The sequence below is a fragment of the Medicago sativa genome, chromosome 3 (assembly GCF_051527215.1).
Source record: "Medicago sativa cultivar Bolivia chromosome 3, Bolivia_mono, whole genome shotgun sequence".
Classification (NCBI taxonomy): domain Eukaryota; kingdom Viridiplantae; phylum Streptophyta; class Magnoliopsida; order Fabales; family Fabaceae; genus Medicago; species Medicago sativa.
This window is the reverse complement of record NC_140751.1, coordinates 46,142,120-46,157,702: the sequence shown is the minus strand read 5'-3', so window position 1 is coordinate 46,157,702 and position 15,583 is coordinate 46,142,120. Positions and strand designations below refer to the sequence as shown.

The 15,583-nt window shown below is 37.1% G+C and overlaps 1 non-coding gene across 1 annotated transcript; it reads left to right on the top strand.

Annotated features, from left to right (window-relative positions):
* The first annotated feature begins 5,240 nt into the window (after positions 1-5,240).
* Positions 5,241-5,347, top strand: LOC146937736 (small nucleolar RNA R71). The gene has a single exon (XR_015033732.1). It is a non-coding gene; the product is annotated as a small nucleolar RNA R71 (small nucleolar RNA).
* The last annotated feature ends 10,236 nt before the right edge of the window (positions 5,348-15,583 follow it).

Here is a 15,583-nt window from a genome sequence, read left to right as displayed (position 1 = left end):
CACATGACAATAATAACAAACACACTTTTATTATTATTATTATTAGTTATACCTTATAATTAAATAAATTAAATTAAAATTCGACATATGATCACCCTACGCAGATTAGTCGGGGGTTCCGCTGCCCGGTCAGCGGATGGTGGTTCCGGAAGCTAATCCAATATGAACGATTCATTTTGAATTAGCACTGTATTTTGCATCAACACTTGCTACGTTTCTGATTACCCTAACCGTTTCGGTAAACCCTAATTCTGTCACAACAATCTGATCTTATTAAACAAGTACTCTGATTGTTTATTCACATATCATGATCGAGTCTAGGATGCTTCACCAGAGTACACAGAATCGGTTATGAAGCTCCATACATCAGATCAATTAACATGAGCAAATATCATCTGACTTATTTAAACTACAATCAAATCCAGTATATCACATATACTGTTGTTATACAAAATTTACCAATCATGCTTATGTCGATATGTATAATCGAAAAGTTTGATGTTCCACCAGAAACGGTTTCTGAAACATCAAAGCAAATCGAAAAGCCATGCACATAGACGTGATTGATATTATTATTAACTGTGTTTTATGATCGATCAATTATGTTCCTGTCGATATGTATAATTGAAACGTCGATGTTTCACCAGAAACGGTTTCTGAAACATCGAATCAAATCGAAAAGCCATGCACAGAAAACATAATATAATACGATGCCAATTTTAATTCTCTTTATTATTTAATTTCGTTCAATATGTTTAATCAAATTAAAACATAAAGCGGTAACAAAGCAATCCGATTCAAGGTTTCGTAATTGGCTCTGATACCACTGAAGGAAAATTGAATACAACAGAAGGGAGTAGAAGCAGCGGAGTAATTTCGATTTTCTTTCCTTGGATCATTACGAAATTCAAACATGAATCAGTGATTCGATTATTACCTCGAAGTGTGAAATCTGAAAGCTGAAAACTGGAAACTGGAATCTCGATCACATCCAAGCAAGCAGCAAGCAGCAAAGCCTCTAGCAAGTCCACACGAACAGTGCTCCTCCAAAACTCAGTGCTAGCCAAGGAATCAGAAGTGCAGAGAATAGGGTTGCTTCAAAACGTGTAACCAAAAACTTCAGCACCAGAGTTCTATTTATAGAACTTCTAGTGTGCCCTGCAAGTCATAAGTCACTATTGGGCTTCAGTAAGCCCAACACCGAGTTTAGTAATTTTGCTAACTAATTAGCGTTATTTACTAAACGCACCCCTTATATAAGTCATACTTATATATTTCTCTTTTGACTGTTCTTTGTGTGTGACCCTATAGGTTCTAGTCACGTTGGCAATAATATTAAATCTAATATTTAATATTATAAACAATGAGCGGTATCTAGCAACACATCATTGCTACCCAAGTGACAAGAATGTCAAGTGATTTGACGAAACCTTTCCATGATAATACTCATGTGTACACTTACTCCTTTGTCTCGATATCTTTATTGATCCCAAGGCATAGATATTTTGTCACCCTTGTATAGATCAATATTTATATTTCTTGATTCCAAAATATACTGAATAACGAATAAGTCCAATATCTTATATTGACTTAGTTCGGCATGGCCATGCAGTTTTACAGTCATATTTCATCAAGAGGCCTAAAGATATATCTCCTGTTTATGAGGAGGGACAAATCCCATCTAGGACACTCATGTCCCTCAGCATGATTCATCAAGTACCCATCAACCAACGTTACGGTTATCCTGTTAAAGACAACGTTAGAATGGCAACAAAGCACTTGAGTCCACATCTAGGAATCATAGTGGTTTCAGGTCTAAGAGCGATATACATTATTATCATTGTGAGAATATCTTATGAAAATATCATAACATACTATGTAGTGTTCTCACGGTGGGTCAATCCAGTATAAATATTACTCCTGATACTTATACCTATGTATAGACTTAATATCTCATATCTATGACCCATGAGATGCGGTCATCAGTCTACATACATAATAGTCTCGATGCTTTATTATTATCCTTTATTCATATTAAAGCTTTGACTACGGATGCATTTAAGAATAGCGTTCTTTATGATAATGTAATCTCTTGATTAAGTCACACTTAATTATATTATTACACGAACTATCTATTCTAAGGATTTTATTAACATTACATAAATATAATAAAGAGTGCCATATATTATTCAATAATAAAAGTCATGATACATAAGATAAGTTTAACATAAATTATTGGTCTGTAGGGCTTACACCAACACTTTGTTGCTCGGTGCTTATCCTCTCGACCGGTTCGCATCCATGCCCATCTTTGATCGTCATTTAGCTCTCCGGCTTCATGGTCATGGTGCTCTCCCTCATGGTGCAAGTTTGCACCTTCTCCTTCTTCATGGTGCATGTGAGCACCCTCTCCCTCATCATGATCTCGCTCTTCAAGAACCTGCACATCATCAACATACAACCAATTTTCTTCCACCTCGGTGGTAGTCCGAGATGGGTTAGGAAGTAAAAACATGATTGGTACGTTTAGCTTGAGTTTGTAATGGAGGGGTGGACGATGTTTAATGAAATTCATAGCAATGAGGGTTTCTATGTTAAGCCTATTGTTTCCCTCAATTGGTTTGATCCCATCATCTTCACCTACTCCAAAACACCTAGCTATGTATGTAATGATGCCACCCACCGATATGTCTCCTCTACCGGCCGGTCTAGTACCGACGAAGTCTAGGTAATCAATCAAATAGAAACAAGTATTGACGGGGTGGTTGTAGAGCATTGCCCATAACATGAACAACTCATCGGTTCTAGTGTTTCCTAGCTTGGTTCTACCCCAAATAGTGCAAGCGATCACCCTTTGAAGGTACCTAAGTACGGGGTTGTGAATGTTGCTAGCTTTGTTTGCCCTAGGGACGTATTTTCTAAGACCGGTGATTTGTTTCCAAAATTCAACTGGTTCATAGTTATCCGGTTTTAGGCTAGGATCCCAATGATCATGAATATACCCCTCATTTGCAAAACCTAAGGCATCACAAAAGTGCTGAAGAGACATATTATAATCAACATTCATTAACCGAAAAACAACTCTATGGTTAGGGTTATCAAAATTCAACTTATCTTTAGTGAAAACAATTGAGCTTAAAAATTCATAAGTGAAATTTTCATAACCCCTCATAGGTTTCAACATATCAGTCCAACCTAGCTTTCCTATCATCCTAGCAACATCATCCGAAAGCTCTAGCACATCTAAAGTATGGGTATCAGGATATCGAGAAGGATGCAAAGGTTTAGAGATTAGAATTTTATACCCGTCCCTTTGCTTGTTGTCCTTGAACTGGATTCCGTGATTCTTAACTTGTGCTTACTTCTTTGTGGGAGGACCGGAAGAGCTTGCTGGTTCCTTTCCACTTCTTCTTCTTGAAGCCATGTGACCTTGGTTGTGGGTAAGTTTGAAGGTTTAGGGTTTTAGAAGATTTTTGGTGGAGAGGATTGGTTTAGGGTTGGGGTTGATGTTTAAGTGAGGTTTATAGGTTTAGGTGTGGAGATTGGTTAATAATTTGTGGTTTTTGGGTTAGGTTTTGAATGAATAGGGTTTTGGTGAATTATGGGTTTTGGTGGATGAAAGTTGTTTTTGATTGGTGGTTTGTGTTAGGAATGACGTTTAGAATTGTTTGAGTGAAAGAATGGAGTGATTTGGTGAAGATTTGATGAAGATATGAAGGTTTGAAGGTTATGGAGGTTTTAGAGAGAAGTTTGAAGGTAGAGAGATGTTGGTGTGTGAGAATGAAGGAGGAGAAAGAAAAATTTTGAGGTTATAGGCATGTAGGGATCGGGCACGGCCATGCCACCTATTGGCACGGGCCGTGCCAACTTACTGGAGTTTTGGCATGGTTTTGGTTGAATCATCTGGCACGGCCGTGCCAACCTTCTGGTTCTGGGGCTTCAAAATTTTCAGTTTTTCTCGAATCATACTCGGACAATTACCTACAAAACACTTAAAACAAAGGAAAAACAAACAAAACAAAAACAATTAAATGCGTGGGTTGCCTCCCACGAAGCGCTTGTTTAAAGTAACTAGCTTGACGGTTAGAAGGTGGTTTTAACTATCCTATACCCAATCTCTCACTAAGGGATAATGGCAACAAACTAACATTCTCTCCCAAATCACACATGGCTTTCTCAAATGTTTTATATCCTATGACACAAGGTATGGAAAATCTCTCTGGATCCATATGTTTAGGTGGCAATTTGTTTGGAAGTATTTCAATAAAATTTCTAAACTGCTCATCTAACTTGGATTTAGCAAACTCTTGTGTTAAAGGAATTTTAGGCTCATGAGATGGTGAAACAAATGGCTTGTCATTCTCTCCTATAGCTTTCTCACTTTGAGGCTCATCACTTCCTAGCTCTCCTTCATTGTTCTTAATTTTCACAACGGGGTCCTCTAATTGGTTACCATCCCTAAAAATAATAGCATTTATATGGTCCTTGGGGTTGGTTTCGGTTTGTCCTAGAAGGACTTCGGAGGTTTCGAGAGGGAGTAGCCACCTGTTGGGGTACTTGAGAAGTCTGAGTCTCTATCATCTTACTGTGAGTAACTATGGAGTCTGATGTACGTTTGGCAAGAGAGTCCTTCAAAAATTCAGTTTGGTTTTTAAGCTCTTGGAGCTGCTCAGATTGATTTATAAGAAAATTTTCTAAAAAAAATTTCCAAGCTGGATTTTTGAGGGACTCTTTGGTTGTTTGCATAACTTGGTGGTGTTGTTTGTTGTCCAAAAAGATTTTGGGGGTTTTGAAAAAAAATTTGACCGTTCCTAAACCCTTGATTATATTGAGCACGGTTTACTTGCTCAGGACTTCTAACAACACTACCTAGTTGGCAATTAATGCCAATATGGCCAAATACACCACAAATTTCACAAAAAGGTGATACAGGGGCAGGTGTGACAGCATTAGTATTTATTTTATCAAATTTTTGTGTGAGTGCGTCAACCTTAGCAGCTAGATGAACAAGGGAAGAATTTTCATACATACCTACCTCTTTTTTAGAGGGTGAAGGAGCAACATTAGTGGTGTCCCTTCCGTAGGTCCACTGATAGTGGTTTTGTGCCATGTCCTCGATCGAAGCATATGCTTCTGTGTATGTTTTGTTCATCAAAGCTCCACCTGCAGCTGCATCAACATAAATTTTTGTGGGATATAAAAGACCATTATAAAAAGTGTGAAAAATAAGCCAGTTCTTTAAACCATGATGGGGACAAAGTCTAAGCATTTCTTTGAAACGCTCCCAAGCATCGTAAAGAGATTCTCAATCTTTTTGATTGAATTGTATGATTTGATTCCTTAATTGAACAGTTTTAGAATATGGAAAGAATCGAGCAAGAAAAGTTTGCTTCATTTGATTCCATGAAGTGATAGAACCAATTTCCAATGAATTAAACCAAGTACTAGCTCTACGCCCTAGGGAAAAAGGAAAGTAGTGCAGCCTTACGACCTCTTGGTTTGCATTCACGGTTCCACTGAGTCTTAAAAAAGTTGAAATATGAAAATTCGGATCCTCAGTGGGTGATCCGAAAAATTGATTTTGCTGCACTAAGTGAATAAGTGCAGGTTCTATTTCAAAATTGTCATCAACCGTTGGGTACACAATAGCATCGTATGACTCATTTGAAGATGGGATTGCATACTCTATGAGAGTGCATTCCTTAGTCATATCGTTATTATCTTCTCAAGAAGTTAAAGGCAAAAGAAGAAATAGGAAAAGAAAGAATAAAGAAAGATATATATATATATATATATATATATATATATATATATATATATATAAAATAAAATAAAATAAAGAAAAAGATTTTGTTTATATGAAATAAAATAAAATAAGGAAAAAGATATTATTATTTTTTTTCAGCTAATCACTATTAAAAAGTTAATCAAATTACAACAACTCCCCGGCAACGGCGCCAAAAACTTGATAGAGCCAAACCGCAAGTGCACGGTCTATCGAAGTAATAGTAGTAGTAAAGAGTATCATTCCGCTAGGGAGTTGTTTAATTCAATTAACTTTAAAAGAATGATTAGAGGAGAAGAAAGTTTATAAAAAGAGGTTTGATTGCTGAAGGTAAATAACAATAATATAAAAGAGCCTTGGGATTATTGGTTTGTCATAATAACAAATCTTTCACTAGACAAGACTTTAACTTCTAATTCTATAGTTTACACCGTAATTTCCTAAGACCGGTTTCCCTTTAGCCCCTCACCTTTCCAATGAAAGTCCGGTGAGAGTTTGCTTCTAGTAACCAAGCCTATTTCGCTGACTTGATTACTAGAAGATGCTTATAAGGATTGAAACTACTTGTGTCTCAATAATTGCAAAGACTATTTCGCTGCCTTTGCAATTATTGTCTAGATTCACTTGTTCCAACATCAAAGCTCCGCTCTCGCTTTATGAATTGATGTTTGGGATGATGGATTAACAATTATCAAACCCTCCACTTTCGCTTCTACAGTTTGATAATTGTTAATTCATGTTAAAACGGTGAATCTAAATAGAAATTACAGTTACATAGAATTAGGGTTAAAGCTTGGTTCGTTAGGATTATGTTATTAGACTTTCCCAACAATCCCAAGACAAAGAAGTCTACTCACTCATGTTCATTGTAGACATGGGGTAAGAAGAGAGAAAATAATAAATTGCAAGAAAGAGATAAAAGAAAGAAACTTTATTGAAATAATAATACTGAAATATTCTAAGCAAAGGTGAATGTTTATGGTAGAGAGCTACTCTATTTATAGCTTTACAATTGACTTAAAAACTAAGCAACTATAAGGGTAAATCAGTAAAGCTGCAACATGGTAACTTGGGCTTGAAGAAAAGCAGCAAAAGTGTCTCTGGAGGGTGGCACGGCCTTGCCACATGTTGGCACTGGCCGTGCCAAGCTTCTGACTTGGTAGAGACATTTTTTTGTCTCGTATCTTCGTATTTTTGTACTGTATTTGCTCCAATCCTCTTTCTTTTGCTCCAAGATACCTTCCACCATATATTCGTTCCTAAAATAAAATAAAAAGCAATTTAAAGTAAAATATTCAAAAAGGAAATAAATATGCAATAAAATAAAATCAAATCTTTATAAAACTAAACTAAATAAAGCAATAAAATAGACTAATTAATGACTCATCAGTAGCACCAGGATGAATCGTGAAACTACTCTTGTGTGCTTCTTCTAAAATCATTCGTCTGAGTTCTGAATCATTCGGTACACAAATTCTTCCTTCGAACAAAATCGCTCCATCCAAAGCCATAGAAAATTCTGAATGACCAATTCTCTTTCGAAACTCAACATCTATTTCCTGTGCTTGTACAATTCTCAACCGCAAGTCACAAGAGATTTCTAACTTGTGTAACCATACACCATCAACATCCTCTGTGGCCTCCAGGTTAAGGTCTCGGACCTTCTCGTACAACTTACAAGCATGCATTTTAACTTCGGCTTGAACTAAGGCCTTTCGACTCAAAGCATCCGCTACAACATTGGCTTTTCCTGGATGATATTTCAAATCAAAATTGAAGTCTTTTAGGTACTTCATCCAACGCCTCTGTATCATATTCAGATCTCTCTGATCGAACAAGTACTTTAAGCTTTTGTGATCACTAAACAATTCAAATTGTGCTACATACAAATGATGTCTCCAAATCTTCATAACAAAAACTATGGCAGCCAATTCTGGATCATGGGTGGGATAGTTTTCTTCATGTGTCTTGAGCTATCTAGATGCATAAGCTATCACATTGTTTTCTTGCATAAGTACTCCTCCAAGTCCCTTAGACGACGCATCACGAAACACAATATATTTCTTCTCCTGGTCTGGAATGGTCATGACTGGTGCTTGAGTTAGTTTCTTCTTCAGAGTCTTGAAACTCTTCTCACATTCTTCATCCCACACAAAAGGTACATCTTTCCTTGTGAGTCGGGTTAAAGGTAAAGCGATCTGGGAAAACATCATAATAAAATGACGATAATAACCAGCTAGTCCCAAAAAGCTTCGAACTTCCGACACATTCTTTGGTCTAGTCCAATTCTGAACGGCTTCTACTTTTGACTGATCAACTGCTACACCTCCCTGAGAAATAACATGACCCAGAAATCTAACTTCTACAGCCAAAACTCACATTTACTGAACTTTGCATACAATTGCTTTTCTCGAAGAATGTCCCACACTATCCTCAAATGTTGAGCATGTTCCTGCGGGTTCTTGGAATAAACCAAAATGTTATCAATGAAAATAATGACAAATTGATCTAAATATGGCTGAAAAATCCGGTTCATATAGTCCATGAAAACTGCTGGAGCATTAGTTACACCAAATGGCATAACTAAAAATTCATAGTGTCTGTAACGTGTTCTGAAATCCGTCTTGGACATATCTGAAGACTTGATACGAATCTGGTGGTAACCCGATCTGAGATCAATTTTCGAGAACATTGACGCCCCCTTTAATTGATCTAACAAGTCATCAATCCTTGGTAAATGATACTTGTTCTTGATAGTCACCTTATTCAGCTGGCGATAATCAATACACAATCTCATACTGCCATCCTTCTTCTTAACTAGCAATACAGGTGCACCCCAAGGAGACACATTAGGCCTGATGAAATGCTTCTAAATAAGCTTTTCTAGTTGGGTTTTCAATTCTTTGAGTTCTAGGAGAGACATTCTATAAGGTGCTACTGACACTGGCTCCGCTTCCGGAATCAAATCAATTGAAAACTCAATTTCTCTTTCAGGGGGTAAACTTGTGATATCGGCCGGAAAAACATCCAAAGTCCTTTATCGTTGGGGCTTAAATCTGTTTCTGGAGTCACAGTGAGCATAACATAAAATCCTTTATCTTGAGCACAAATAAACTGAGCCATCTGATAAGTATGCTTGAGTAGTTCTTACAGGGCCACACCTGCCACCGTGTTATTAGTAGGCATGTAAATACTTTTCTCTGCGCACCCTATATACACATGATTCACTGACAGCCAATCCATACCCAAAATCACATCAAGTTGCTTCATCGGAAGACATACTAAATCTATATAATATGTCTTGCTAGACACGGTGATAGGACAATTCTCACACACATAATTAGCTGCAATTCCTCCATCGGTGGCCGTAGTCACCATCATAGGGGGATTTAGTAATGAAATAGACAATTGAAGAGTTTCCACACATTGAAAAGAAATGAAGGAACATGATGCCCCACAATCAAACAAAACTCTAATGGGATTTTGACCAAGAAAACACATACCGCTGATCAAATCTTCATTTGTCTGAGCCTTCTTCCCATCTAGCAAGTACACCCTGCCTCTAGTCATTGTAGTGCTTGCACCTTTGCCTCTGCCTCCTCTATTTGGATAATTTGCGATGTAATGTCCTGTCTGGCCACAAGCATAACAAGAGTTGTCACCCAGCTTACATTCCCCTGTATAATCTTTTCTACATTTCTTACAAATTGGATAAGATCTGAATGAACCCGACTGTTTCCCCCTCTAGGGAGACCCCTTTGGCTTCAACTTCTCATGATGTCTATCAGCAAAGTTGCCTCTTCTTCTATCAAAAGCAGTGGTACCTTCTTTAACAGCTCTGTCAAATCCTCTTTCAGCTTCCAAGCTATTATGTACCATTTCACGAAAGTTTGTCAACCTCTGTTGACTGACCACCGCATACAATTCGCCCCTCAAAGCATGCTTATATTGATTAACTTTCCACATTTCATTACCCGCATACTCATTGTGAGTCGAGTAATGTGACAACTCTTCGAACTTTCTGGTAAAATCTGTCACAGACATGTTACCATGCTTCAAGTGAAGAAATTCCTGTTCTTTCCTGACCTTGAATGTCAAAGGGAGATACTTCTCTTTCATCACTTGTTTGAAATTCACCCAGTTCAACTCTATTCCATTAGCCTCCATCCTACGCCGAGCAGTTTCCCACCAATCCTGTGCTTCACCTCGGAATTGATTAGTTGCAAAGATCACCTTATCTTCCTCGGTACAGTTAGCCATAAGGAAAATCTTTTCCATATGCTTAATCCACCTCTTGGCCTCTGGCGGTTCACCGCGACCATCAAACTCTAGAGGGTGGTTCCGATTGTACTCTTGGAAAGCTGGATTCCCCACAACTGGAGGTGGTGGATGCTGTTGATGTACTCCTGGACCTTATTGCATAGCTGCAGCCCACTGTTGCTAGGACTGAGCGTTCTGCTGGATCTGCTGTTGCATCATTTGCATCATCTGTTGATTCTGTTGCATCATCTGTGCCCATATCTGAGCACCAGGATTCACATTCTCCTCATTATTCTGATTAACTCTTGGCCAGCCTCGTCCTCTTCGTGCTCCGGACATTTTCGCTCTAACTGTCATATTCAAGTCAAAGTGATCAATTTCAACCAAATATAACAATGAGAACAATATCCTCAACTCAAAAAAACGACTACTTGCATTGTAATATTAATGACCCAAGGCACGATCTGAAACGACCTGCTCTGATACAAAATTGTAACGCCCACTTTGATAGTGTCTAGAATAATCAAAAGTGCCTTAAAACTGATATTGGATACATTAATTTTTACAATACGACATTGTCATCAAGACAAAAGTTCAACAACTACAACAACCAAAGTCTTATGATACATTATTCCACATAGTGATCTGTCGTACAAGTCTACATATACAACCATTGCTACTACATCTATAAATATACATATGCATCAACTACTTCAACACCAAGATGAAGTCCTTGCAAGCATAATCAATCCAGAACCTTTTCTTTACCTTTACCACGTGAAACCTGAGAACCTGAACAAATAAGGAGAGGAATGAGACATAATGCCTCAGTGAGTTCTATCTAACCCTAGCTAGTGATAACCTGGGGGAACACCTATGGTTACCACGTGTCTATAATACAACCTGACGGTTGATTATATGTGTGTGGTCATGATGCATAGACGGTAGTGCATGCTAGATCCGTTTTAGATTTCTTCAAAACTTGTTATAGGCTTAATATCTCTATGTGTGACATCGCGGTTAAGGGAAAAGTCTAAGACCGCTATACCAAGATACACTCTAAGTATCAAGGTCTACACATATGTCACATTACTAAGTCGGACGATTAGGGGAAAACCTAAGATCGTCATCGACATGACTATCCTTAACTATTCTAATCATAAGCTTGAACGTATCTAACGTCATTGCATAACCAGAAATAATTAAGTTAGGAGTTAGCGTTGAACAATAACAATATCTGAATTCATTTTATGGAAAGCCCCGGGGTGGAGTAAACCCGAGCGCAAACCCTATCTAACCGATGGGAACCTATCTAAGGTAAACCAACAGAACTCCTTAAGTAATGTGTGGGTCCCTTACGGCTAATCCCGTTTCACCTATTGGAAACCTCTTGAGACCAACCTAGTGTGATCGCAAGAGACACAACACTTATGTGTTGTTAAAACATTCTTAGTGAAAACTTTTAATGAAATTCATGATGATTATTCTTAGAACAGATCGCAAGAGACACAACACTTATGCGGTTTGGCTTGACACTCTACCAAGTGAATTGAGGCTTGATTTCTTTCGGGATAGATGTGGATTTCCTAATTACAGATGTCTTTGATCTGTTCTTTGGATTGTTTTTGTCGTTTCCTCTGTTTCTTTTTCTGTTTCTTTTCTTTTCTGTTCTTCTTTAGGGTTTTGGTCTAGTCCCCCCTCCTTTTGTAAACATTTTTCCCCCTTTTTTAATAAAATCTTTTGAGTTTGGCGGCATAGGATGGAGGTCTCTCGGGGTGCCAACCTAGTTGGGATATCGATGATGCCTCTCGATGTCTGTCCTCTCTCCTTGCTTATCAAAAAAAAAAATCTATAAACTTTAATAAATCTTTTTTTGTTATTTTCTTTTAAAAAATTAATTTGGCTAAGTGGACGTTGTCGTCTATAGTGTGGTGATTGTAATGTCCATTTGAAAATTGTCGTATATGAGGTTTGAACTTCACCCTTTAAGATTGTAAAGATAAGTTCTTACTGTTGAGTTAACACATCATGTGGAATTATTTTCAATAGTTAAATAAACTCAAACCTTAAGTATTACGACTTTAAGTATTGCCGACAAACCCCACAAACCAACAAGGGTGCTTTTAGCGTCCTTTGTCTTCACTCACACACTTTAAGAAAAACTTGCCAGAAGGTCACCCATCCCAATATTGATCCAAGTAAAGCACACTTAACTGTGGAGTTCTAATGGTCCTAGCTACTGAAAAAAGTTGCATCTTGTTGGTACAGGTAGTACCAAACAATTCTTATAAGCCTTCTTCAACCGTGCACTCAAATACCTGCACGAACTCAGGAACCCTATCATTCCTATGTCAATACGGTTGCTTAGAAGCTTCTAGGTGTTATACCCTAATTTTGGACCTAAAAATACCAGCTCCATCCCACTTTTCTTGCATTTCAAGTCATTTGAATTTGTCTCTGATCAATTGCATCTTTCTCTGCCTTTTATTTCGCATCTTTCTCTGCCTTTTATTTCAATGTTACTTGCAAAATTCATGAAGAAGGGTATTTTAGTCATTTCCTGCATTCAAATTCATTTTAGTCCTTGAAAATTGTTTGTGTCTTTTCATTTGATTTGTATAAGTCCTTGTTTCGCTCTCATGTTAAAAATCCATTTCAAAAATCACAGTTGAAGTCATTTTGAGTCAGTTTAGCCCTTAGGGGGTATTTCAGTCATTTCCTGTGTTAAAACCCTGTTTAATCCCTAAAAATTGTCTCTGAGTCTTTTAATTTGCTTGTATAAACTCTTGCCTTAATTCCCTGTTAAAGAAACCATTTTCAAATTGCATCTGAGACGTTTTGAGTCATTTTAGTCCCAAGGGGCATTTTGGTCATTTCGCCACGAAATTTTGACAGAGAGAGGTTACTTTAAAGTACCTCATTTAGTAGTTGGTTCGTTTTAGTCCGTTTTGTTATTTTTAATCGTTTCACTTTACGTTATTTTCCATTTTACCAATTTTAAATTCAATTTTAGTTTAATTTTAGTCCTAAAATTTCTAAAAATTGCACTTTGGTCCTTTTTTTCATTTCAGTCCTTAAAATCTTTAAAGTTTGCATTTCTAATTATTTTTTTTTCTTTTTTCTTTTTTTCACTTTAGTCCATAAAATCTTTTTTTAGTTTCAATTTTAGCCCTTTAAGTCTTAAAAATTACGTATTGGTCCAGTTTGTCAAAATTGCAGTTTGGTCCTTGTACTTTCGAAATTACAGGAAGGTCCTTGAACCAAACTTAGTCCAAAGCAAGTCCAGGATACGTGGCAAGCCCTCATTGGCCTACAGATACACATGTCAAGCTATATAAGGGCCAACTCATCAATGCAATAAAAATTCACCATTCCATAACCGCCACATCACAAACAGAAAAGCATTTTCTCTCTCTAGTCTGTTAGATCAAAAATCTCAGAAAGCTCAAGAACACAGAAGAACAATCACGAACCCTAAGTTCTCAGAACCACAAATTCAACACAATTTCAACGAATTGGTGAGAGTTCTCAGAGATTCGAATCTGAATCATCATCATTGAACTCTAGCCACTGCAATTCAAGCACAAATTCAGAGAACTTGTACGATCACAGTGGGAGAAGCGAGAAGAAGAGAGATTGAATTCGAAGTGAACCAGAGAAGAAGAAGACGAACAACAACGAAGCGCTTACCAGAAGAATCAAAGGCTTCTTGAGGATCTTTGTTCGAATCTCCGTTCAAATCCAGGTATAACTCAAGGAACCTTCTCATTTTTCGTTCTAATCTTCATCGAAGGTTCACAATCGAAAATAAACGGTGAAACAAAGTGGATCAACAAGTCCTAAGACTTGTTCGTTCGAAAGGTTTGAAACAGATCGAAAACCTTGAAAACCAAAACCCTAAAATGTAAATCCATGAAGGTTCACCGTTTATTTACGAAAACAGAGTTCAAATCTGGAACCAGTGTAGAAAATAGGTTAGATTAGGGTTCAGTTTCAAGAAGATTCGAAAAAGATTTGAAACCCTAGAAACCGTATGTTTAAACTCCGATCTACTTCGTTTCAATCCCAATTTCACAAAAATAATCTTAGATCCGTAAAGAGGGGAGGAAGACGAACATTTCTGGGTAATTAGTTTAAAAAATAGCATCAGTTCGTCGGAGAAGATGAAGATTCCGATGAATCTTCATCTTCCTCCGCCGTCCTCCCCAGTTTCCGGCAAGATTAATGTTTCAGAGAGATAGAGAGAGAAGGAGAGAGTTAGAGAGAGAAACGAAGGATGCAAGTGAGCCTGGACCGGCCTGTTGTGTTTATAAAGGGGCTTGAACCAGACCGGTTCACCTGAACAAGTCTGGTTCACCCCTGAACCTGTGTCTCCACCGTCTGATTTAGGTTTAGATTGACCTGGATCAATCCAACGCCCTTGATGCGTTTGGATGATCCAGGATCCATGTTCCCTTGGGCCTGGGCCTCTTTTCTGTGCAGATTACATTTTCTTGCAATTTCTTGCTATTCACACACTGTTTCTTGATATTCACACCCTTGCTTTGCCTAAATTTCTTTTAAAAAAATTCCTAAAAATTTCCACATGTTTTTGATAATTTTCTTGACATTTTTTGCGATATTTTCATATGTAAAAACTTGAGGGAAAATATGTGTGGTGTTCTTGCTAATTGTTCACTATTTTTGTTAAAATTTGTGGAGTTTTACATGTTCTTGAGCTTAAAAGTCTTTTAAAAATTCTAAAAAAAATATATTTCTATATGTTCTTGTTTTTTTTTCTTGATATTTTTGTGATGTTGTTACATTTTAAAACCTGAAAAATATATGTGTGATATTTCTTGTTATTGTTAAAACTTTGGAGAAATCTTGCTATATTTTGGTCATGATACTTTGCTATGTGACATGGATACTTGACATATGATTGCTTGATATTCATGCCTCTGAATGTGTGCTTGTTTCCATGGTGTTGTGGGTTTAAATGTTAGTTTCTTGTTTTACAAGTTATGTGAATATTCTATTGTGGAAATAAGTGTGAAAATATGTCTATAAATATGTCATAACTCTTGGCTTGATACTTCTTTGTGATTCTCATATTATGGCTGGAATAACACCTTTGAAAATTGTCATGATATGGGGAATTGTAAGCTATATACTTGCCTTGATGTTATGGTAAATTTTAGGTATACTTTGCCACTTTTAGATTAAAAGTCTTATTATTTTTTTTTGTCAAGTTTTTTAGTGTTTCTTTTGCTCATAATTTTCATGCTATTATACCTTGTCCTACTAACCATTTCATTTCATGTTTCATTCATCCATAAGCATTCCTCATCTCACTTTATTTCTATAGCTTTAAAGACTTAGTATGTAAGATCTAGGGACCTTGTAATTTTCTTTATGCAATTTAAATTCTTGCAAGACCATAGCATGTAATTAGGGCATGATGTAATAAGGACAATGGACTCTAATGATGTGCACCGACACAAGCACCGACACATGCACACACATCACATAGATACTTTAGATGTATGATTAGGGTAT